The sequence below is a fragment of the Sapajus apella genome, unplaced genomic scaffold (assembly GCF_009761245.1).
Source record: "Sapajus apella isolate SASKATOON/1434 unplaced genomic scaffold, GSC_monkey_1.0 scaffold18, whole genome shotgun sequence".
In the NCBI taxonomy this organism is placed as follows: Eukaryota; Metazoa; Chordata; class Mammalia; order Primates; family Cebidae; genus Sapajus; species Sapajus apella.
Window position 1 is genome coordinate 26,082,693 of NW_022436958.1, and position 24,511 is coordinate 26,107,203.

The window sequence follows — 24,511 nt, forward strand, 5'->3', positions numbered from 1 at the left end:
GCAGTCACTGGTACTTATGGATCACAGGATGAAGGTAGGGCTGTTAGATAGAGTGGAAATAAAGAGGAAGTAGAAAAGATATGTAAGAAATATATAAAAGAAGTCTAGCTAGAGGTCTAGTAAAAAGAATGCAAACTTTTTAAGCTTTATATAGTAATTTCATACTTTTTCTCTGATATTACATGTATAACATAAATGTATGACATAAATAATTTTAAAAGATGCTATGACTCTGGATTCTGTAAAAATTGTCCTGAAATTACAAATATGGCCTAATAAATTTTACACTTGATCTCAATATACCCTAAAACGAAATTCCTCAGGAAGTATTGTGAAATGTGAGGGAAAAGCTTTATGCAAATTAAATTAAAAATTTAAATAAGATCAAGTGTAGAAAAGTCAAAAGAAAAATTATGATAAAAGATGGAGGAATTATAAAATCAAGCTGTGACTGGGTGTGAGACCCTCAAGTGTAAGAATAGTAGCTCATTCCTCTTTAATATGACAGTATCTAATCACTCCAGGGCTGAAGAAGAGAAACTATTAAACATTTCCTGATGAAAGAAATACAAAAATGAATAAAAACTTTGATGTAATAAATGTAATACTAATAGCATAATTAAAATATAGGTGTAGATCAGGCATAAAGATTTAAGCTGAAATACCTTAGAAATATCAAGATATGCAATTACACTGCTTGGAAATTTGCAAAGATTTTACCAATTACATGTTTAACATATTTTTGATAAGATATGCACTATTTCTTTAGAAAATAATAATGTTCTCTACAGATATATTCAAATAATACATCTTATCAAATATATGTATATTAAAATAATACATATCTTATCAAGAATCTGTCTACCAGGCAGGCAAAAATATTTTGGCCACTTTTGTGTGTGTGTTTATGTTGCATACATCTAAATTAAGAATAACAAAATTATTCTAGGCACTGCTTTGGAAAATTTATCCAATATGTTGTTATATTCAATATGGTATACTTGACTGCTTTACAAAATATTATTATACATTCAATTGGCAGGGAGCTTCTAATTTTCAACTTTTTAAGGAAAATGCAGAGATATTTGAAACATAGTTTAATACTTATGCAAGGACATTGTAGCATATAGTTACTAGGAAAAAAATGCCTGTGAGGACAGGTTGCTATAAAAATCACAAATATGTTATAAAAAGAACAGGATGAGCAAATTTCAAATCATAATTCTTAATTTATCCAAATTATCATCAAACCGTTTACGCTTAAGTGTGTAATTTTTTGGAGTTTAAAATTTATATTAAATATTAGTATTTAATTATCTAAAATTACATAATTCACTGAATACCCATAGAATAAATTTATCCAACACAGGTGTATTTTGCATCTCTAGGGCACGGATGTTTATATTTTTCATTGGACACTGGAAAGTACATACTGTACACTGAAGAGTAATAAACATAAATGTTTAATACAATGCAAATGTGACTGCTTGGGAAAGTTTGGGCTGTACAGTCTCACTTTTCATTAGCCATTCTTCACGTTGACAGGTGAGCCTGTCCCAACTCATTATTTTAGGGCTTTAATAGTCTTGTTAACTTCAGCATTTTTTAAAGTATTAATTTCTTCTTTTTTATAAAGAAAAACCAGAAGAACAAAAACTCAATCATATACCTGGTAAATAGCTGGCTCAATAGGACTGTAATAATTCCTTTTTATGGTCTCTTAATACAGTTGCGTTAAGTGCACTTGAAATAAGTTATTTACTTAATAGACTGTAATGACTTTCTGAAGCCACTTAGAGCCAAAAGAGTTTTTTTTTTTTTTTTCGTTTTCATTTAAGAATTCAATGTTAAAAAAACAAAAAAGAAGAATTAAATGTTATAAATGTTGTTGGAACTTTCTAGAATAAAATCCTTGGGTACTTTAGTAGTATTCATGTCTTGGAGTTTTGAAATAAAAATGTAGAAAGCTGGAGCTGAAGGAAACTTGTGAGTACTTCCTGCTAGATGACACATGACAAGAGCAAAGCTGCGTGGTGGCAGAGAAGCTACAGTCAGTCCCAGCAGGCCCATGACACAAAGGTTCCCTTTGGAGATTCAGTTGTATGTTCTTTCCTCTATACAGTATTATCATGTTATGTAACAAAAGTAAAACATTAACTATTGTTGCTTCTTACGATCACATGTATTTCAGGTGGAATGCTAAATGCTCAGGTAGAGGAGAATACTAAATGTTGTATGAGCTATCCTCGGCATATGGTATCAAATGCTAGTGGACGTGTTAGGCATAAGGCTTTTATTCCTTCAATGTTTCAGTAACTGCGGAAAAATTATAGAATTCTTACCAGGTCTTGCCTCTGCACAGCCCCAACCCCCTCTTCTCTAGCTAAGTCACTTGGCAGGCAGGCTGAGCCAGGATCTAGAACTGGGAATTTGACCATGCATGAAAGGGTTTAGAGCTTGTAAAGCCTTCTATTTGTGGACACAGGATCAAATCACATCTGCTGCTAGTTTGACCCTGACCTTGTAGATCAAGTAGAATAATTGGCCTTCTGCCTTATTCCTCAATCATGTTTCTCTTCTTGCATTTACTCTACTCTTGCTTTCTTGTCTGAATTCCAGCTTTGTAACTTGCTCCTCTAGAATACTCTTCCACAAGGGACTTCAGTCTGCCTCTTTCTAATGTCTGGGGCTCTGTTACTTGTATACAGATTTTCCTGGGGCTCCCTTCCCACCTGCCTGTCTGGAATTCCTGAGAAGTCAGAGAGTCACCCCCTTAACCTCTATTGGATCTCCTGATTCCAAATGCTGTCCTGAATTTTATACTCTACTATGTTATATTTCTATCAGCACCAACAACTGCACTTGATAACCCAAAGACTGACTTTCCCAGAGAACACATAAATTTTCAGGTTCTGGCCACTATTATCTGCTCAGTTCTTTTGCATGTAATTGCATTGCCTTTTTAAAACAAGAGTATCTATTTGTGAATTAACTGGAAAGACTACATATTGCCTTGGAACTAAGGGGATTATGTTTATGTCAGTTGTAGGTTAGTTTTAAAAATTTAAAATTAGCTCACAGAGAAATTTTGCAATTTAATTTCTCAGCTTGCCATGTAGTTGTAAAATTAAACCAAACAATTTATTATTTCAGTCCTGGAAACTTTATGAATAATCTTTCAGACAGCTGACTCACTTGAAGAAAATGGGGTTTTTCCATGAACAACTTTGAGAACTACATAATTTGGGTTGGATTTAAAAGTGAACGCGTAAGTTTTGAAAGAGGTCTGAATTTGGCAAAAGTGCATTTTTTAAAAATAGCAACATCTAATCTTTGCATAAAGCAAGATCATGGCTGCACACCAAATAACTCATATTTATTTTTAATTGATGTGAAGAATTCAAATCCTCTCATGAAATTTTCTAACTGTGATTTTACTAACATTTGGTTTGTTAAACTTGTTTCTTTGATGCTATTTAAGGCCAAGAATTAGGAATTCATGATGCAAAAGACAAGAAAAATTGTGGCTCCCTTAACGTCTTCACAACTTTGCCTGTCATATCACCTTTCTAGCTTTCATTTTCTCATACGTAAAATTAGAGTTTTGGGGACAGTGAGAAGGAAGGAGATGAAATGTCTCCCAATTTTACTATGCTAAGATTTAAAAAGTCAGAGTAATACTTGGAATGGGACCTATTCCTTAATGGAATGTTTTCTTTTAAGGCAGAAAACTGGAGACAGCTAATGAAATTAGCCACTCAGTCTTTTTTACCTAATCTTAACCTTTTCTCACTTAAATCTATTTTTCCTCAATGTGCCTTACCCTTTTCCCCCTCAAAAGTGTCCACCTCAACCACAAAAACATTTCTAGGGTTTTGAGTTTTTGGGGATTTATTTATTTATTTATTTATTTATTTTTTTGCCTATTTACAAGAGGGCACAAAGAAAAAAAGTGGTAAAACACATACTTTTAGAGCTAGCAAAGACTCTAATGATGACCGAGAGTCTTGTAATAAGAGAAAGAAATGAAAAGAGGTGACAGAAAGAAAAAAGAAGTTTTTAATTAGATCTGGTAGAACAAGGAAGAATAGAAACTCTTTCAATTAGGGTAATTTATTATAAACTCTTCCTACAATTTCTTTTATTTATTTGTTTGTTTTTTTGGAGACAAGGTCTTGCTCTGTTTCCCAGGCTGGAGTGCAGTGGAGTGGTCATAGCTCTTTGCAGCCTTGAACACCTGGGCTCAAGTGACCTCTTGATCCAACTTCCTGAGGAACTGGGACTACAGGGGTGCATACCACCATGCCCAGATAATTTTAAATTATTATTATTTTTGTAGATATGGGGTCTTGCTCTATTGTTCAGGCTACTGTTGAACTCCTGGCCTCAAGTAATCCTCCTGCATTGGCCTCCCGAAGTGCTGAGATTACAGGCATGAGTCAACACCTCCAGCTTTCCCTAAAATTTCTCTCTTCACTCTCCCTCACTTAAGACCACATCAAAGTATTAACAGATCGATTCTATCTATCTATCTATCTATCTATCTATCTATCTATCTATCTATCATCTATCTATCTATCTGGCTAGCTGGGAAGAAGGCATCGAGGTCATCTACTGAGGAACTCAAAGAGATTTGGAAACTCATTAAAGAAACTGGCCTTTACTGGAGAAAATAATGAATGATCTTGGATCAAAATTCTTTAATTTGCAACTCTTAGCACCAGCCCCAGCTTCCCTATTCCTGATTTTACTCTGCAATTTTAGCCAAGGCACATAATCTAATTTCAGTTACTTCTGCGTAATTGAGAAAATACAACCTGTTCCTTTTTTCACAGAGTCATACCAACTTGGATGAGGAAGAGTCAAGGGAGAGTACTTCACGAACTTCAAAAGGCTATGTCAATATAAAATAACTTCATTTATTTTTTCACCATAGAGTGAACCTGCTAACTCCTCACGAAGAACAATTTTATTTACAAGACTATTATTTGCTAGAATTTTCCACAAGTTCCATACTAAATGAATGAAAACTATTTCATGTGTTTATATTTACTAGTGTCAGGCTCTTTCCACATAGGCATAAGTATTTCCATTTTACAGTTGAAGAAACAGAACCTAAGGAGATAAGTTACCTGCTCAAGGTCATAGAACTTCTAAGTGGCTGAGCTGAGATGTAATTCCAAGTATACCTAATTCCAAAATCCTTGATTCTTCAATTAGTATTGGATTCCAAGGACTACTGAGACAAGCCCCTAGGGTACAATGCATACAAATGTGCCCTTAGTGATTTGGAACATTTTCACACAAATTGTCTGTACTGTATCTCCTAAGCGTGACACTCATGGGATAGTCTCCCCTCCAGTTCTGTTCACTGACTATTTATTGCTGACTCAGATCCTCCACCAGCACTGAGTGAAGCCAAGCTAGGGAGCCAACAAGAACAAATGCCAGAAACTTTTCAGAAAAGAGGTAGGCTAGAGTTCAGTCAGATTGTCAAGGTAAGCATGGATTTTACCAGCTTGCCCAGGGCTGTTAGTGTCTTTTCTCCCCTTAGCCCTTTTCCTCTCTTGGTCTCTTCTTATCAGCATTGATTCCTATAAAGCATCTTTTCTAAAAAATATTATTTACATTTTACTGTGAAATTCAGTTGTTAAACAAACCCGCTCTGGGAATATTAATTATCTGCAATTTTCAGTGAAATAGTTTGTCTCCATAGAGGAGAATTTCATGACGAAAAGAAGTGGGAGAGGGCTTTGGAGTGATATGTGAGTAAATGTGCGTGTGTGTGTGTGTGTGTGTTCACTCATTTATTGATTCACTCATTCAATGAGTGCTTTCAAAATGCCAGGTCCTAGAAAAGCAAAAGTAGGCCAAATAACATAGTCCTTGGCTTCATAGAACTTACCATATATAAGGAAGGCAATAAATAAGTAATTACAAATAACATGTGATGAGCTTTATGATAGAATATGGGAAGATACTGACCTTACCAGTCCAGGGGGTTGGTGTGCATGCATGTGTGTGTGAGAGAGAGACAGTGAGTCCTTCAACACTAGCTGAGACAATAACAAAGAGGGGGAATTAAAAGTAACATTTATTAAAAATAATTTTTTGCCGGGCGCAGTGGCTCACACCTGTAATCCCAGCACTTTGGGAGGCCAAGGCAGATGGATCACGAGGTCAAGAGATCGAGACCATCCTGGTCAACATGGTGAAACCCCGTCTCTACTAAAAATACAAAACATTAGATGGGCATGGTGGCGCGTGCCTGCAATCCCAGCTACTCAGGAGGTTGAGGCAGGAGAATTGCCTGAACCCAGGAGGTGGAGGTTGTGGTGAGTCGAGATCACACCATTGCACTCCAGCCTGGGTAACAGGAGCAAAACTCCGTCTCAAAATAATAATAATTATAATAATAATTTTTTGGCAAATTCATATCTATTGAACCAGACATTTAATATAAGTTATTTCAGGGTGTTTAAATATTTATATTTATTTTGTGCTTTACAGCTTTCGAACATGTTTCCACATATATAATGGCAGTCCTTACCATGTCCTGGTAAAGTAGATATTATTTCCACTTCACAGAGAGAAGCCAATTACACATGTGATGTATAACAAACCAGCTAATGACATGGCCAAGGCTTCTGACCCTCTGCTTTGGGATCACTGTCCTATGAAGGTCAGTTCAGTGCCCAAGCAAGGCAGATGAGGGTGGAGCATGGCACTAGGACCTTAGGAAGCCAGGGTTGAACCTTAGATGACAATAAAAAAGAAAGACAGAAAACCTGAGTATTTTGTCTTCTTTAGTGTTTTGCCTTGGGCTGACTGGAAGGTGGCCCCTGGAGAGATCATGCTCATTCATGGCACAGGAACTGAAGTCTGGGGTATATCCACTTAAAAATGCAAAGGAGGGAAGTAATTCCTAGTGTAGAAGTGGGGCCTATTTTCCTTGCTAAGCATCTTTTTCTATCACTGGGAAAGCAAACATCTTATGAGGAAAGTCCTACCAAATTTTAAACATTATTACCATTATTATTATTATTATTTTCATTTCTACTAAAAACAAACATTAGTTTTCATTCATATTTATGAGGTTTTTTTCTTAATCTGTGGCAAGGAAATCAACTACATGTTACTTCTACCTATCTACTGAAACACCGATACTTGACTGATTGGATAATAAAATAATTCTATTTGTTAGTGAAATTCAGGCTTAGCATGAAGAAAAATATGTCAATTTTTTTTTTCTGAGCTCATTTATGAGGCTTATGAGAGCTCTGTCGATCCTTGAGCCATATAAATAATTTAAGCAGCAAGCCAAGGCATTTCTTACTTGCACCGACTGAGCAGGGAATGGGGCTAGAAGGGATACTTCACTGCTTCTAGATATGAAGCTCCTCTCTCCCCAAGAATCAAGGTCACGCTAAAGTGGTCCCTTGGCTCCCTGGTAGGCTGAGTCACTCCTTAGTCTCTCCTGGGAAATAGAAAAAGAGCATCAGTAAAATTCAGGCTTATTCAACTGGTTCCTGTAGGGGGAGATGCAGCACATATTGGCTGATGGAAGTTTATGGAAAGAGCCATTGTAATCATTTTTCCAAGAAGGTAATGTCCTTCTTGATCTTCAGCTATGTCAATATGAAAGTTCTGTTTTCCTCAGTTTCAGTGAGTAGGTTGGAGACTCTTTAATCTCCCTAGTGTCTGACATATGGGTTGCAGGACAAAAACCTGTAGGGTCTCTCATCTTTGGTGCAGTGAAACAGCTGGGGAGCAATTCCAGGGGATATTGGCTGATAAATTGCCCCTGCAGCAAAAGGGGACATATGAAAGTACGATTTATTAAATAGGGTGAGCACCTCTGAAATGCAACAAGCCTTCCTGAAAGTCTACATTTTTTAAAATGGCAGCAGAAGCAGTTGGTTTAATGAAGAACCCTAGTCAAGACAGACACATAGATAGAGTAATCAAAGACAGAAAATACATTTTTTTTTTCAGAAAGGCTGACAACTGGAAATGTGGAAAAAAAGAGTTACGTAGAAACAATGATTTCTCACTTCTGAAATACTCGTAATGATTTTAAGATGACCTTTAATGGAGAAGTATAACTTGTTTACTTGAATTGAAAAAAATAATGGTGACACCCTCCTGAATAGCTGTTGTTACTTCCTGTAGTAGTTCTCTACTTTCATTCAAAATGGGCTTGACTATAGATTAGGTCACAGATACTCCAGGCTATTCTCTTGAAAATATGCAGGGAATGCAACTCTATGACCTTTTTGAGCTTGTGCTAAAGGCATCATAGCTCATAGTCAGGAAGGTCTTTTTAACTGAACCTTTGTCCTCTGGCAGTGCTAACTTGTTTATATTATTTATGGTTCACAGCACATGTCCATCACTTAGAAATGGTATAAGTTGGTTCCCAGACCAAAGAAAAAAAAATTTCTGAGTGCCTACAAAGTAACAAGAAATGAATAAAATCCAGTACATATTCTTCAGGAAGATATATTTTATGATTCATTTTGTAAATAAAAGTGTATAAATAAAAGCCAAAACATGGAAGAAATTATCACCACAAGAAGCAAACTTTGGGCTCACTATAAGAATATGAACAGGGGAGGCTTCAAAGAGGAAGGGCGCCGCACAAAATTACCCCATTCCACTACATCTTATAATAGTCTATTCCACAGCATTCAAGTCAATTTAACTCATTCAATTTTGTTTAATGCAACTCAATCCAACATTTTAAAATGACAAGATCTTCATGTGTTGTTTTAGAAAGATTTCCTCTGAATATCATGTGTCTTAAATGAACAGTGAATTATTTAGGTTAAGAGAAAGAAGACTGGATAGGAGAAGAGATCTGACAGTCCCACTCTAATAGGGGAGAACCTTTTTTAGCAGAGTGGAGTCAGGGAAGTTGAGAAGTATGTTTGGTTTGGGGTAGGAAACAGAGGGCACAAATTCAAGTAGAATATCCCTGTGGGAACTGAGGAACATGTAGAGAGAAACCTTCATAATGCCTACATAGAAATGGTCCTAGGATGCCAAGAGGTCTGGGTTATATAGAGAAAGGGGAAAGTGAAATGAACAGAACTTTGTGAAATGTGGTAGAATTTTAAAAATACATATTAGCTGCACACAAAGATGGTCAATGAAGCATTTATTGATATTGCTTTCCCATAATTAAAACTCAGAGAGAGAAAGGATATAGAGCAACACGATTTTCTCAAGTTTTGAAGAATGGAAGGGGCCATAGTGAGTAATGGTGGCAGGATTCAGGCAACTAAAATCTGATAAATCCCTGAATATCTTCCTGATTTCCAAGCAGAAGAATTTCCATTTTGATTTTAAATAATAGCGGTTGCTTTTTTTTATTTGTGACAGATTCAAACCAATAGGCAGATAGACCCAAACTTTAAAAACTGTGTTTTTTAAAAAAATTCCAATCTAAGCATTGAGTACTACACAACTTACTTTGCTAATAATTGTACTTTTGTATCCATAAGTAATGGAACAGAATTTAATAAATCAAAAAACAATGGATAGCTATTTTCAGAACTGCATGAAATATATGAATGGCTGAACAATACAAAAATCACCACTATAACAGCTGAGCAAGAAGAGAATCATTGTTTTATTATATCCATTACAAAAGTATTTGGGACATATTCCTTTAGAGGTGAGAGCTTATTACCTTATTATAAGAAGAGGCACTGCAGGTCATATCCCCTGCTTGTCCTTTCTAACCATGGAAAATTACCTTGCTTATCTGCAATTCTTGTAAGTTTTTTTTTTTTTAAACGTATATTTAAATGCAGATTTTCTTACCCAAGATGCCAATTTTTACATATAATGGTATCCAGTTACATCACTAGACTGATTGAAAATTAAATCTATAATTGGGCAATATTTGCACTTATTGGGGATAATGTGATATCAAATGCCAGGAGAAATGACAATGTCATATATCTTAGGTTATTGAAATTTGGTTTGGTTTACAATTAAGAAAACTGCAATAATCCAGAAAGATGCCTGAAATCTTGTTGCTACAAAGGGACCCACCCACCCAAAGAAAGAAAAAGTAATGATGAGAAACTCATAGTAAAAGCATAAACTGCTGAGTTTCACTCCTCCTCAGACTTCTATCATTTGAAGATGATAAGCTCAGTGTCTGCAGGAAGGACTGGGGAGATCTCCAAATACAAGCCAGCTTGCAAAGCAAAATAGGCTGAAGAAACCGAAGGGCGATTTAGACAGGGCTGGATAAGCATGGCTGAACAATACTTCCCTGTGCAGTTTAAGATTTAGAGAGAGGTGATTCTAAAAGGTCAAGATTATCCCAGCTGGAATAGGATGTAAGACTCCATTTGGACTTAGCTGTCCACATAGTTTGGTTTTGGGTGATGTTAAGCTGAGATTTGCTGCTCAAAAACATTAACCACAACCAGCCATTCTTTCTTAGGATTGAAGAGGGTTTTCCAGAGTCCTTCATTAAAATACAAAGAAATCCAGGAGGAATTATCCCATACTCTTTTATGTCAAGTGATACTCTAGATTTAACTCTTTAGCAGTAAGGAGTAGCAGGGATAAAACACAAAATAACCACTTTAGAACTGGCAGAGAGTTTCCTTACAGAAACTCTCCTATTTCATAACTTGGTTGAGACTTTCTGCCCTTTTACTTGTAGGACAAGGCCAGGAACATACAGCACTTTGACTCTGCAATCTAATTTTTCATGACTCAGCTTTGAAGCCAGCCCTGCTGAAGGGGGTCTGGCTGAGTCATGCTGTTTGTCCCTGGGCTTGCCCTATTGCACTGTTAGACGATTGATCTGCAAACCTCGTGGCAGATAAGGTCACATCCTCCTTAGATCTACAACACAGCATTTCAAATGATAACAAAACTGTTCAAACAATTGGACTGGAAGGAAGGGACCTGACTCTGACACTAATTAGCTGTGTAATCTTCTATAACCTAGGGAGCCTTTCCAACCAAGATAAGGAAATTGAACCTGATTTTTCTATGATCATTGCTTTGGATATTAGGGGACACCTGTATCTAGAAAGTAAAATCAGAAACAAATGAGAGTTTGATATAATTGCTTGCTCATAAATCTTCCCACGCTGACGTAGCATTTTAAATGTTGTATTTTAGTTGCTTAGTGAAAGTGAGACATTTTAAATCTACTTTTAGTATAAACAATGGAGACAAGTTCTGTGGTAAATGCTAAATTTCAAAATTGCATCGCTGGTTGTGTTTTTGAAGTTCTAAAACACCCCAACTATTTAAACAAGGCTGCTTAGCTAATAGCTGTAAACTGTAATTGGTTACAATATATTTAGGGAAATTTTTATTTACCAGAATCTTACAGATTATTTACCAAAATCTTGTCTCACCTACCTACAGATACTTCAGGTAGGTGAGTAGATTGTTGGTAGCAAAGAGAAGATACAGATTTCCAATAGTAAAGAAACTGAGATTTTCATCATGCTTTCCATAAAGAGGAAAATTCAGACATACTTTCAGATCATGTATAAGTAGTAAAAATTGTTCTTCCTGATACACAGTAAGATATCACAGCCATCTTTTACTATGTAACTACATTTTCTCCAGAGTAGTTTTGTCAGTATACCAAAGCTTAAACAGGCTGAAATTCACTAAATTATCACCTTGTTATCCTTGTTTTAGTTATTAAGTATAATGTTAAAGAAAATTTCTTAACTATGATTAATACATCTATTTTTAAACCAGCAAAAAAAAAAAAACTCCAAATCTTTTCAGTGCTGACCTATAATAATTTTACTATAAAAATATGTAAAATGCATGGAGACAAAATTCAGAAATAATTTCAAATGTGTACAGTTCCTAACAGATTTATAATCCAAATGCATTTACAAATTTAAGACAAAAAAAAAACACAATAGAAATGAGTAACATTATTTAATATTATGATTGGTGGTGCCTGGCTGGAGAAAACACCAGCAATAAGAATAGGGCACTAATGTCTTCATAAAGCTGTCCTTAAAAGAGCAAATGGGCACTGGCCACTAATTCAGATTATTTTATGGTAATCTCACCCATATGAGTCTATACATGTCTTCTAAAAATGGGGCAAGATCTATTTCAGATTTCACAGTCTTTCATATTTTAGAAAGGGAAGTACCCAATAATCAAATACATTGATATCTATGCATTAAAATATATGAATATATAAATGTTCACAACTATATGCTGCAAATAGTTTCATGTCCATACAGGCCAGGCTTTGCATTTATAGTTACCTACTGCATGTGGAATTGCCCTTACTTACATACATGCTTACTGCATTTTGAAACTACTTACTGCATTTAGAACTCCAGATACAGGTGTATAGGCCTCTACTACCATATGCTGTGTGATGATGTAATTTTACATTCTCTTTTGCATCCTTTCACACATGCACACTTGTGAAATTCTCATGGGATGGAAACATCATCTATATCTTATGCCCATTTCCATTTTATTTTTATTAGCAGTTTCAATGTGGTTAATATAATTATTGTAGAGCATTCTCTAATCCCCAAGAATATGTCCTTGAACTTTTCAGAACCTCAGATCTTAGTTTAAGAAATGAACCAATATCTAATACACTTGGGAGCTAAGAAGGTGGAGCCCAGGCACCACATAAAGTGGTTTATCTCTTGAAATATCAAAAGAATCTTGTTACAAAACAGGGGACATTGACAGTGAGGTATAAATCCTAAAGCTATGGAAGGTTTTGTGGTGGAGGTATTTGAGAAGCTATGCCAGGTAGAACCCATCCTTTGGTCTTTACATACATCACCTCACTGGAAACCTATTATACCTGGCGAATCTAGATCTCAAGGTTAAATAAATAGCACTAGAGCTCAGAGGCACTGCTGTTGCAAGATTACGCTTTTCCCCACTAATTATGCTTCTAACTTAAACTTACCCTGTGTAGAAAGAAAGAAGTCATGGGGTAAGCATGAGACCTAGGTTTTGTCCTAATTCTGTCTCATTTTAACTTTTTCTTTTGGCTCCAGGCAAGTCACTTTCCCTGATTCAATCCCCAGTTTCTTTTTCTTCTTCATCTTTTTTTTAAATCTGTGTAGCAAGAGCTCTACCTGTCTCACCAAGTTTTTGTAAGACTTAATGAGAATATGGGTGTTTATGAAATGCTTTGTAAAAAGATGTGCTGTCAGAGTGCAATTGAATACCAATGAACACCTCACCTCTGGGGCAAGAGCAGAGAATAGGCTCCTGCAGCCAGCCTGGGTTCCGGGTTCCCAGATGATGTGGCTGTAACTGCTGGGTGCAGACTCCCTCCTTGCTCTTTCCCTTCTTGCCTTGTTCTCCTCAACGAGGGAATTTAAAAGTAACTAACTTGGAATCATAAATAGGACTACTTTGAAGCCCATATGCTTCTTGATTTCTATTTTCCTAACATCTTTGCATTTTTTGTGTGCTTAGATCTTTCTGCTGGTAGTTGTAGACTCTTCTGTCAGGATCGGTTTATTCATCTTTGTGTCTCTTCCAGTCTCACTTCTTCTATCCCACAACTAGCAAATTTCTTTGCAGAAAGCAACAGTTGAATACTTGTATCTGTTTAATAAAATGTAATAAAATGGAACATCTACAAGCTTTAAAAATGTAGTATATCTGAAGACCTACTCTTTTCAAACTGAGATACAGCTAATCATGTATAGATTTTTATTCTAATAATACAGAGATTTTGTAAGGTGATTAAATTTAAATTAATCTTCTGATGACAATTGATAAAGCATTTCTAAAATATCTTATATAGCCAAATGATAGTTTCTACCTGGATTAAGGATTAAATACTGTCCAGCTTTCTGTGTCATATTTCATTGACTCAAGCTTATAGTAAGATTTTTCTGTGTTGGAGTTGATCATGTTGACAAATCTTATCTATACTTATTTATAATGAATAAATTATATATTATACAGAAATGCAACAAATGCGTGAATCCACTAAGTCACAGAATGATTTGTCCAGAATCTCGCAATACTTTAAAAAGTTTATCAAAGCCTAAAATGGATTTTCACATAATAAAAAGTTTCCTTTTAAAAAAAATTAAATTGTCTGATTTTCTTCCTATATATTTATGATTAGATTATTATTAATTCATCAAAGTACTATCGTTATCATGACCAAAATTTAGTCAAGACTGCAGGTCCAATTTAAGCCCTGATTTATACACTGCACACATATATTTTTTCCTGCATAAGAAATAGCTGCTTGTCCTTCCATCTCTAATTCTACTGATTAAATGTTACTTGTAAGCAAAACTCAGTCAGTTAGCATTAGGAGAATTCATATACATGAATTTTGTCATGGTATAGCTGTAATTTTTTTGCCAGTAATTTATGAATTTTATTTTTTGCTTGTTTATTATGCCCCTTACTTCATATTTATGAATGACCTGCCAATCTCATTAGGAAAACTTGTATAGACGTCACCAAATATGTTTACTACATTTTTTATTTGGGTAGATATTTTAAGGTTCAGATATTATTTTTCTGGGAAATTGTCATGAGAATGTTGGTGACAAAGAAACTTTTAGAATATAGTGCAGTGAAGTTTCCTTTGGAAACATATATTTTCTTCCTCCAATCTCTATGACATCAACTCACAATATCTTCCTAGAGTTTTCACAGCTTGCTGTGGAAGAATACAGAGTTCATGTTGCAGAAATTGCTGAGAATGTTGTTCATACCAATTTTATTGTGAAGCTTTTGTCCTTATGGTATTTAAATTTTTTTAAAAAAATATAAGATGCAGAAGCAGCAAAAAACCCACTTTTATATTTAGTTACACACACACACACACACACACACACACACACGCACATCCCAACCTTCTCTGTTTTATGAGTCTATTTTGGTTTATATAGTTTCCTTTTCCCATTTTTTTCCAGAAAAGACACTAGCATGTGCAATGGTAAAAGCAATAAAAAAAGCATCTCCCTTTTTGCCTTGTAGTGAATGGTTCTATCTATGGAACAGTCAAACATTTACTTCTTACCACAATGTATGTCAACTTTCATTTGCTTTGCCTTTGATTCCATAAGAAGCCAAATTCATTTAGCTCTCTGTTTTCTCACACCCTAAGAACACATAATGAGTCAGTATATATAAGAATACAGGATAACAGCCGACATACCTACAAGTTCTGCTGCATATACCAAACAGGGCATTTCCCAGGAAACAGTCTTATATCTATAATTGCTGCCAAGAAATGAAAGCCAGTCATTCTACTGAAAAGGAATACTGGTGGCACTGGCCATCCCATGCCTTCTTCCTGCCATTGCTCCTGCACTGCACTAGCTGTTAGAAGACCATGGAATTTAGACAACCAAAGAAGTACCACATACCTGCCATGAGAAAAGAGGCAAGGACAGTGATGACTCCGCTTCTGACCTTTACACCTCTGACTATTACCCAGATAATGACATTGGAAGAAAAGTTAGGAAAAATATTAAGAAGCAGCACAAATATTTCTTTGGTTATTTTTCTTAAAAAAATCAATTTTTATGTTATCTTCATGTAATAAGTAGGTTCTGCTTGATACAGGTTTTAGTAGCTTCATTATTAGATATAATGTAAAGTGAATGTAAATGTTCATTAATTTTTTACTAGTAACTAATTAATATATTACTATAATATGTTACTATTACTATGGTCTTTTCCTTCTACCCCCTCAAAAACAAAAGTTGGATGTTTGTCAGGTGGAGATGTGTGTAGCAGATTTATGAACCTCTTGTTGAAATCAAATTAATCTCTCTTAATTCAGTCTTTATTTAGTATTTCTAGATTCATTTTTAAGTTATTTTGTATACTTAAAAATTTTATTTTTAACCACACATAACTGTACATATTTATGGGGTACATAGTAATGTTTTGATAAATATAATGTATAGTAATCAGATCAGGACAATTAGCAAATCTATCATCTCAACATTTATCATTTCTTCATGTTGGGAACATTCGATATCTTCCTTCTAGCTATTTGAAACGGTATAATACATCATTGTTAGCTATAGTCATTCTGCAGTAGTATAGAACACTAGAAGGTGTACCCCTATCTAGCTGTAATTTTGGGCCCTTTAACAAAATCCAATAATGGTATTGTCATTAACCCAGCTACTCTCTTTCCTTGAGGGTGTGATCCTAGGACTGGGTTATTATCCTTAAGGAGCACAGCCTCGCTAACCAGGATCCCTGACAGTCTGCCTCACCAAACCACATTTTTATGAGTAGATAACTTGGGTAGTTAACTTGGTCCCCAAAATGTGGTCTAAATTCTTCATTTTTGAATCTGTGCTAAAGATTTCATGCCCACTTTTACCGCACAAGGCTGATGTAGAAGAAATGCAACTAGAATTCCAAATGGAAAGTGGCAATGTGGCATGGCACTCTGGGACTTTGTAGGCAAAACAACTCCCAGTGGAGGTCATAAACTGTGTGAATCAGGAGCGCAATGACAAAGGTCTGGAAAGCTGGACTCACTATTTACTAAACAAAACTCCACGTCTGTAGAAGGCAAAATCTTCAGTGTTTAACAAGAGGCAGAGAAAGGAACACTCTTCCTGGTAGCTTAGATGCATTGCCATGATCCTAGGAATGAGGTGTGTGTGTGTGTGTGTGTGTGTGTGTGTGTGTGTGTGTGTGTATGACTCATTATCAGAATTAGTGAATTATAGTCATAAAAAATAGAATGAATAGAAAAGTTCCCAAACTTGATGTTTTATAGAAACAGAAATGGAATAATTTTTTAACATTGAGGTTTTCAAGTATATTTTTCAGTGTACAAAATCTCACATGGATAAATAGCTCAAGCAAAATTATAGGATGCACAGAAGGGGTTGAAAGGGTAGCTCCCCTAGTCCCCCAGCAGAGCAGCTTCATCATGAGTTTCATGTGTCAGGGATTGGAACCCCATATAGAATTCTATCTGAAGAAGGAGTCCACTGATAAAATGAGTTTCAAAATAAAACCATGGATTTAACGTAAGACAGTAAATTTTCAGATTTTATAATTGGGTGGCTTCTAATACAAAAAGTGACAGGTAATGATGATTTTGAAAGTGCTATGACTCCTAGCTACTAACTCTATCATTTAACTGTGGAATATCCATGGGTACATATGTTCCCTTAAACAGTTATGTTCTTGTTAAAGTCAGCATATTAAGGTAAGAACTGACACACTGAGGAATGAATGGAGGAAAATAAAATCTACAAAAGAGAAAACCATGTATGTTATGTGGAAAACTAAATTAGTTTAATTCAATACAGAAAACATTTGTTAAGGGACAAAGTGCTAGCTGAGCACTAAGTGAGTAACGCTGGGTGCAAGTCAGGGGCAGAAGATATATACAATTTTAGAACATGGAAGCTGAAAAATAATTGGTTTTTAGAAACTTTTATGTAGAAATACACCTGAAGATGGTTTTGTCCCACCTAAATCAAAGACTTTTAGAAAGTTCCCAACCACAGCAGGGCAGGAAAAAAGACACCTTGTACTAGGCATTTATCCTAGTGCATCTGAATGGGAGGAGAGCCACAACTCCTGAAGCTCAAGTAAGTGCCATCACTGCAAATAGGAAAGAGCTAGAGCAAGTATTTTGAAAACTGCAATTGGAGACAAAAACAGAAAGGCCATTGAGATTCACATTTCAGCTCTAACAAAGAAATGAGATTAAAGCAATGGGCATCTTGATGGATCATACCTAACTTGACCTGGACTGGAAGGCGACACAGCGTATCACAGGGGACCTAGACCCAGAGTAATAGCAAAGGGAATATGGAAAGCCATATTATATTCTCTAGTCTTCCTCATGCTCAACACAAATACTTTAGATATATTTTTTATTATTTTCCCAAATTTTCATCACAAAGTCCCTGGTCCATTCTATCAGCAGCAAGTATTCTAAGTTAGAACTCTAACATATATAACAAGCCCATCCACTGCCTTCCATTTCTAACCCATTTCCCTAGTGACTGCCATCCGCAGCCCAGATGACTGTAATAGTCTCCACCTCTTCTCTTCCTTTCTTTTTAAACTTTTCCATGCACATCTGTTAGAATAATTTTTAAATGTGTAAATTGGAGCATGCCATTAGTGTCCTCCAAGGGCTTCCCAATATACCAAGAACAAAATTCAAACTCTTGTACATCGCCTATAAGCACCATGGCCTGGCCCTTGCTTACCATTTGACATCATCTCATACCACTCAGTGTTTCAGCTACAATGTGCTTTCTGTTGCTGGGATATACTCACCCCCAGTGCCCTGGGGATTTGCTGGTTCCTCCTTTCTGACTGGGTTTCCCCAGTTCTTTGATGGCTGTCTCCCTCTCTACCTGTAGGGCTCAGCCAAACTCTCTTCTCAGAGAAATCTTCCTTGACGAACCACTTCACCTTTATCAACAAGGTTATTTTCTTTATACATCACCCAACTTATTATCTATGCCACAATTTCTTTTATTTTTATGCATTTCTTTTAATTTTTCTTAATTTTTTTTTGTGTCTTACCACAATAGAACGTGATTTCAACAGTGCATGGACCCTCCTTCATATTTTTTTCCTCGGACCTTATATATAACTGTGCCCAGCATATAGCAAGAGCTCAATGATTATTTATTAAAAAAAAAAAAAAGCTAGACTCACTTCTAACTATTCCTATTCCAGAATTCCAGCTTTTATCCCCCAAAATTAAACAACGACATATTTTGTGGAGGACACAAACATACGCTCACAAAAAATAGATACCATGCAAGGGATAAAAAAAAAACAGAAAGTATCTTCATAGTGGTGTAATTAATTTGCATGCAGCTGCTGGTGAGTAGCTAAATGAGTAACTAACTCTTGGTGAGTCATGGGGTGACATAGGTCATATAGTTTCATCATGCCACTATGTCAAAAATTGGTAGCTGTATGTGTTTGACTGCCACAAAACGTCTATAGAATATTTTTGTTATTAAAATTAAAATAATAATGTAAATATTTTCTTATTTTAGAAGTAGCAATTAAATTTTTCTGTTTTAAAGTGTAATCCTCATTATTGATAGTTTTTTTCTACTCAAGAGTCATCACACCAGTTCTTCTTGTTAGCACTCTTTTTTCCTCTCAGAGATTACATTGCTAGCTCTGGTATTTTCAGGCAGCTGGTTATGTAGGTCCATTTAGTAACTTTCTGAGAAAAATTTTTAGACCTCAAATGTTGATGTAATCATGAAAGTCTCATGCAGAATGGATGAAAATTCAGTCCACTTTTCTTTTCCCTTCTACTAAATTGACCAGAAAAGAGAGAAGAGGAGGCAGTCTTATCTTTTCCTATTTAACAAAAATATAGACAAAGAAACAGTTAAGAATAGTGTATTAGGTTGGTGGGGTGATTCAAGCCTCCCACAGCTGAAAGGTTATTTAATTCAGAGTTGTGCCGAGTTTCCTGATCTATTCCTAGTCTCCTGAGAGACAAAGGTTTCACACAATCTGCAACCAGCATTAGAGTTATATTAAAGTAAGGGGGCTGATGTGGTTGTAAGTATTTAATACATCGCCAAGGAAAGGGGTGGAGGCCATCAGAGCTGGGGAGACATTCTTAAATACTAAAGTGCCCAGCCTAGTAAATATCGTTCCCAGACGTGTGTCGGGGGAGGATGAAAAAACAATGAGCACACTCACTGTATCGGGGCTTCCACATGACTCTTTTAACCACAAAATCTGGAGCACTTTGAGAAAATGGGCTCTTGGCTATAGGCTATGGGTAGGCTTAGAAATTTAGCAGCATGAACAGGTGTCGGGACTTAGGTGATCTGGCTCAAAGAAGCTCAAATGAAAGCTGAAAAAATTGGCTGCAGCTAATACTTTTACAGTTTCTCCCTGCAGGGAGAGCCTTTGTTTACTTACCAGAGAATTTAACACTACTTTATTCATATGTCTGGGTCAGCATAATGATGTTAAAATAAATACATAAAGTTTTTACTTATGACTCCTATTTATTAACTATACTGGCAAAGATTGGCCTTGTCAACTCAGTTTTTGTTGAGCTGGCCAAGTTTACCAATTGAAATGCGTACTTCTTGTTATCAAAATATTGATATATTTTTGACATCTTATCCATTAATCTACACCAGAAGTGTATCACAGCACCTTGTAAATGGAATGAGTATCTGCAGCCTATGTCTATTTTCTTGGTTCGGATAGATACATTCTATTTTTATTTAAATCATTTGATTTACTGATAATCATCTAAGTTATATTTTAAAGAAACTTTTTCATATCTCTATTAAGGGCCAAATAATAAAAATATTTTAGGACTTATGAGCCACACAAGGTCTCTATCATTTCATAATCATATTTTTGGCAACTCTTTCAAAATACTAAGAACATTCTTAGTTCAAGGGCATATAAAAAACAAGGTGCAGGCCTGCGGGCTGAATATGACCCGTGGGCCTTGATTTTCTGATCTCTGGCATAAGTAATGGAAGTTATATTTAAGAATTTGCTTTACTTCAATCAAATAGTAACGCTTCTTCTCTGCATAATGGGGATAATAATATAGGCAGACAGAATTGACAAGTGTTCTGTATTACTAAAAAAAAGTGATGGCTCTCTTGAAGAGTAAGGATACTAAACATTTCCAAATGCTCACAGTAAGCAGAGTCAATCTTAGTCTAGTTCTAGTCTAATCTTAGCAAAAATGTGACCCAATTTAACATTTGTAGGTAGCAACGTTTTTTCCTTCCAGAAAAAGCACTGTATGTAATTCTGAAATGCCATCTTCAATATTGTTCTTCACTTATTGAGGTTGGAATAGTCTGGGCAGCAATAAAAATTGCCACTTCTCATATGTGATAATATGATTTTTTCATCTTTTTCTTTCCTCCTTTCAGGCCAAATCTTCAGCCTTGATAATTAATCACAACAATAATAGGGCCATGTATCTATTTGACATTTTGTATTTTGCAAAACTCATTTCTAAATGAAAATGAAGATGACTTCCCTACCATTTTTGTTTGTACAGCTTGAGTATCCCTCATCCAAAATGCTCAAAAAAATTTGAAACATTTTGAGCACTGACAAGGGACTCAAAGGAAATGCTCATTGAAGCATTTTTGGACTCAGATATCTTTCCTGTCTTGCAGTTGACTGGCTAATCCTTTGTATAACGGATGACATTAGTAGCATCACTTTGTGCAGGGAGTGTTACCTTCCATGACCTTTTGGGACCAGGTCTTCTCCCATCTGGGAACAGTTTTCTTTGGTTTTATAGCATAGTTTCAAATTAGACCTTCCAAATTAAACTTGAAATTTTGATGAAGGTCTACAGCATTTGGGGAAGGTAGGGGCATATCATTCCAAGTGTCTTTTAAAGAATATTCTAATTTACTTCAAAAATATGCTAGTTTGTAACAAGAAAATGTTCCTTTGGAACCACTAGCTTCATACAATTGCTTTAACTACTTTTAGTCTTTGTCAGTCTTTGTCAATCTTTTTCTCTCTCTCTAATTTCCTACTCTCCCCATCCCCAATCCAAGCAAAGATGCTTGTGGGAAGGAGCTTTGAGTTGAGAGCAAGGAAAAGAGATTATAGCCAACCCAAATTTACATTTAGAAAAGTTTAAAACAGAGGATACTTCCAAATTAATTTTACCAGGCCAGAATTATTCTAATAATACAGCTAGTTGAGAATACTATAGGAAAAGAAAACTATAGGCCAATATTGCTGATGAATAAAGCCACAAGAGTCATAAAAAATACAGTCAGCCCTTCATATCTTTAGGTTCCACATCCATAGATTCAATAAACTGGGGATTATAAATAATTTGGCAAAAAAGGATTCCTGTGCAGTGCCTATATTGAACAGGTACAGACTTTTCTTGTCCCTATTCCCTGAACAATAGAACAACAATTTACATAGCATTTACATCATATTGTAAGTAATCTAGAGATGGTTTAAAGTATACTGGAGGATATGTATAGGTTATATGCAAATACTACATCATTTTATATGAGAAACTTGAGTATCTGTGGACTCTGGTATCCATGAGAGGTTCCAGAACCCAACCCCCATAGACATCAAGCTAGGTTTGTACTAGAAAACCATATTCAACAGCATATTTAAAAGATAATTCACCATGATCAAGTGGGATTTATGCCAGGGATGCAAGGATGGTTGAACATATATAAATCAATAAATGTGTGTATTAGCCCATTCTTACACTGTTATGAAGAAATACCTGAGACTGGCTAATTTATAAAGGAAAACACTTTTATTGATTCATAGAATCAATTGATTGGGTAATTTCTAAAGGAAAGAGGTTTAATTGACTCATAATGAAAAAAGCTATCTGCTAGGGAGGCCTCAGGAAACTTACAATCATGACAGAAGGCACAGAAGAAACAGGCACAGGGTGTCAGAATAAAGTTAAGTGCAAGCAGGGGAAATGCCAGATGCTTATAAAACCATCAGATGTTGTGAGACTCACTATCACAAAAACAGCATGGTGAAAACTACACCCATAATCCAATTACTTCCATCTCATCCCACCCTTGACAAGTGGGGATTATGGGGATTACAATTCAATATAAGATTTCAGGTAGGAACACAGCCAAACCATATCAATATGATTCATCACACTAACAAAATGAAGGACAAAACCCATATGAACATCATAATAAATACAGAAAAAGCATTGAACAAAATTCAACATTCTTTCTTGATAAAATCTCTCAATAAATAGGTAAAGAAGGAAAGTTTCTCAACACAATACAGGCCATATATGACAAGCCTACAGCTGACATCACACTCAGTAGTGAAAAGTTGAAAACTTTTCCCCTGAGATCAGCAACAGGGCAAGGATATTCACTCATCACTTCTATTCAACATATTGCTGGAAGTCCTAGCCCAAAGCTATTAGTCAAAAAAAAAAAAAAAAGGAGAGAAAAAAAAAAGAAATACAAGGCATCCAAATAGAAAAGGAAGAAGTGTATTTATTATCTCTGTTTGCTGATGTTATGATCTTATATATAGAAAACCCTAAAGACTGCACCAAAAAATGTTAGAAGAGAGAAACAAATTGAGTAAAATCACAGGTTACAAAATCCATAAATCAATAGCATTTTATTCATTAACAATGAACTGTCTAAAAAAAAAAACTGAGAAAAAATCACATTTATAATAGCATAAATAAAATTCTAAGTTGTAAAGTTAACTAACCAGGTTAAAAGTCTGTATACTGAAAACTATAAAAATAAATTGATGATAGAAATTGAAGATGACACAAATAGTGGGAAAAAACTCTGTGTCCTTTAATTAGAAGAATTAATGTCAAAATGTCCATATTATCCAAAGGGATCTACAGATTCAATGCAACCCCTATCAAAACTCCAATGACTTTCTTCACAGAGAGGGAAAAAACAACTTGAAAATTCATATGGAACTACAAAAGACTCAGGTATCTGAAGCAAATCTAGAGCAAAAAGAACAAACTGAAGACATTGTACTACCTGATTTCAAAACATATTATCAAATTATAGTGATCCAAACAGCATGGTACTGGCAAAATAACAGACACATCAACTAATGGAATAAGATAGAGAGCCCAGAAGTAAACTTATGTAGCTATGGTCAATTGATTTTTGACAAAGGTGCCAAGAACACACAAAGGAGAAAGGACAGTTTCTTTAGTAAATGTTGTTGGAAAAACTGGCTCTCTGCATACACAAGAATGAAATTGGGCCACTATGTCACCTCTTATAGAAGAATCAACCCAAAATGAATTAAAGCCTTATGTGTAAGATATGAAACTACAAATTTCTAGAGGAAAATATATGGGAAAAGCTAAATGACATTGGTCTGGTCAATAATCTCTTGCATAAGACCCTAAAACCAAAGGTAACAAAATCAAAAATAGACAAATGAGATTAGATCAAACTACAAAGTTTTTATGCACAGCAAAGGAAACATATACAATATATGTATGTATCATATACATACTCTCTATATATTCTATATTCAATAGAGTGTAGAGAAAATCTATGGAATGGGAGAATATATTTGCAAATTGTATACCTGATAAGGGGTTAGTATCCAAAATATACAAAGAACTCAAACAGCTCAATAACAAAAAATCAAATAACCCAATTAAAAACAGGCAGAGAACCTGAATAAACATTACTCAAAAGAAGACATGCAAGTGGCCAACAGGAATGTCAAAACATGCTTAACACTACTATCAGGGAAATACAAAATAAATTCTCAATAATATATTACTTCACACCTGTTGAAATGGTTATTTTAAAAGATATATAATAAGTGTTTGCGAGAATTTGGACAAAAGTCTGACCCTTGTAAATTGTTGGTCAAAATGTAAATTACTACATCCATTTTGGAAAACAGTATGGCAGTTCATTAAAAAAATAATAGAATTACCGTGTCATTCAGCAATCCCACTCCTGGGTGATATATCCAAATGAATTGAAATCAA

At 35.3% G+C, this 24,511-nt stretch overlaps 1 protein-coding gene and 1 long non-coding RNA gene across 5 annotated transcripts in view; both read right to left on the reverse strand.

Annotated features, from left to right (window-relative positions):
- The window catches only part of KCNH7 (potassium voltage-gated channel subfamily H member 7), a 462,003-nt gene that overhangs the window by 189,325 nt on the left and 248,167 nt on the right, over positions 1 to 24,511 (reverse strand). The window lies entirely within an intron of this gene.
- Positions 14,151 to 20,288, reverse strand: LOC116557085. The gene is made up of 2 exons (XR_004271350.1): positions 17,293 to 20,288; positions 14,151 to 17,255 (listed from the first exon to the last, which is right to left on the reverse strand). It is a non-coding gene; the product is annotated as an uncharacterized LOC116557085 (long non-coding RNA).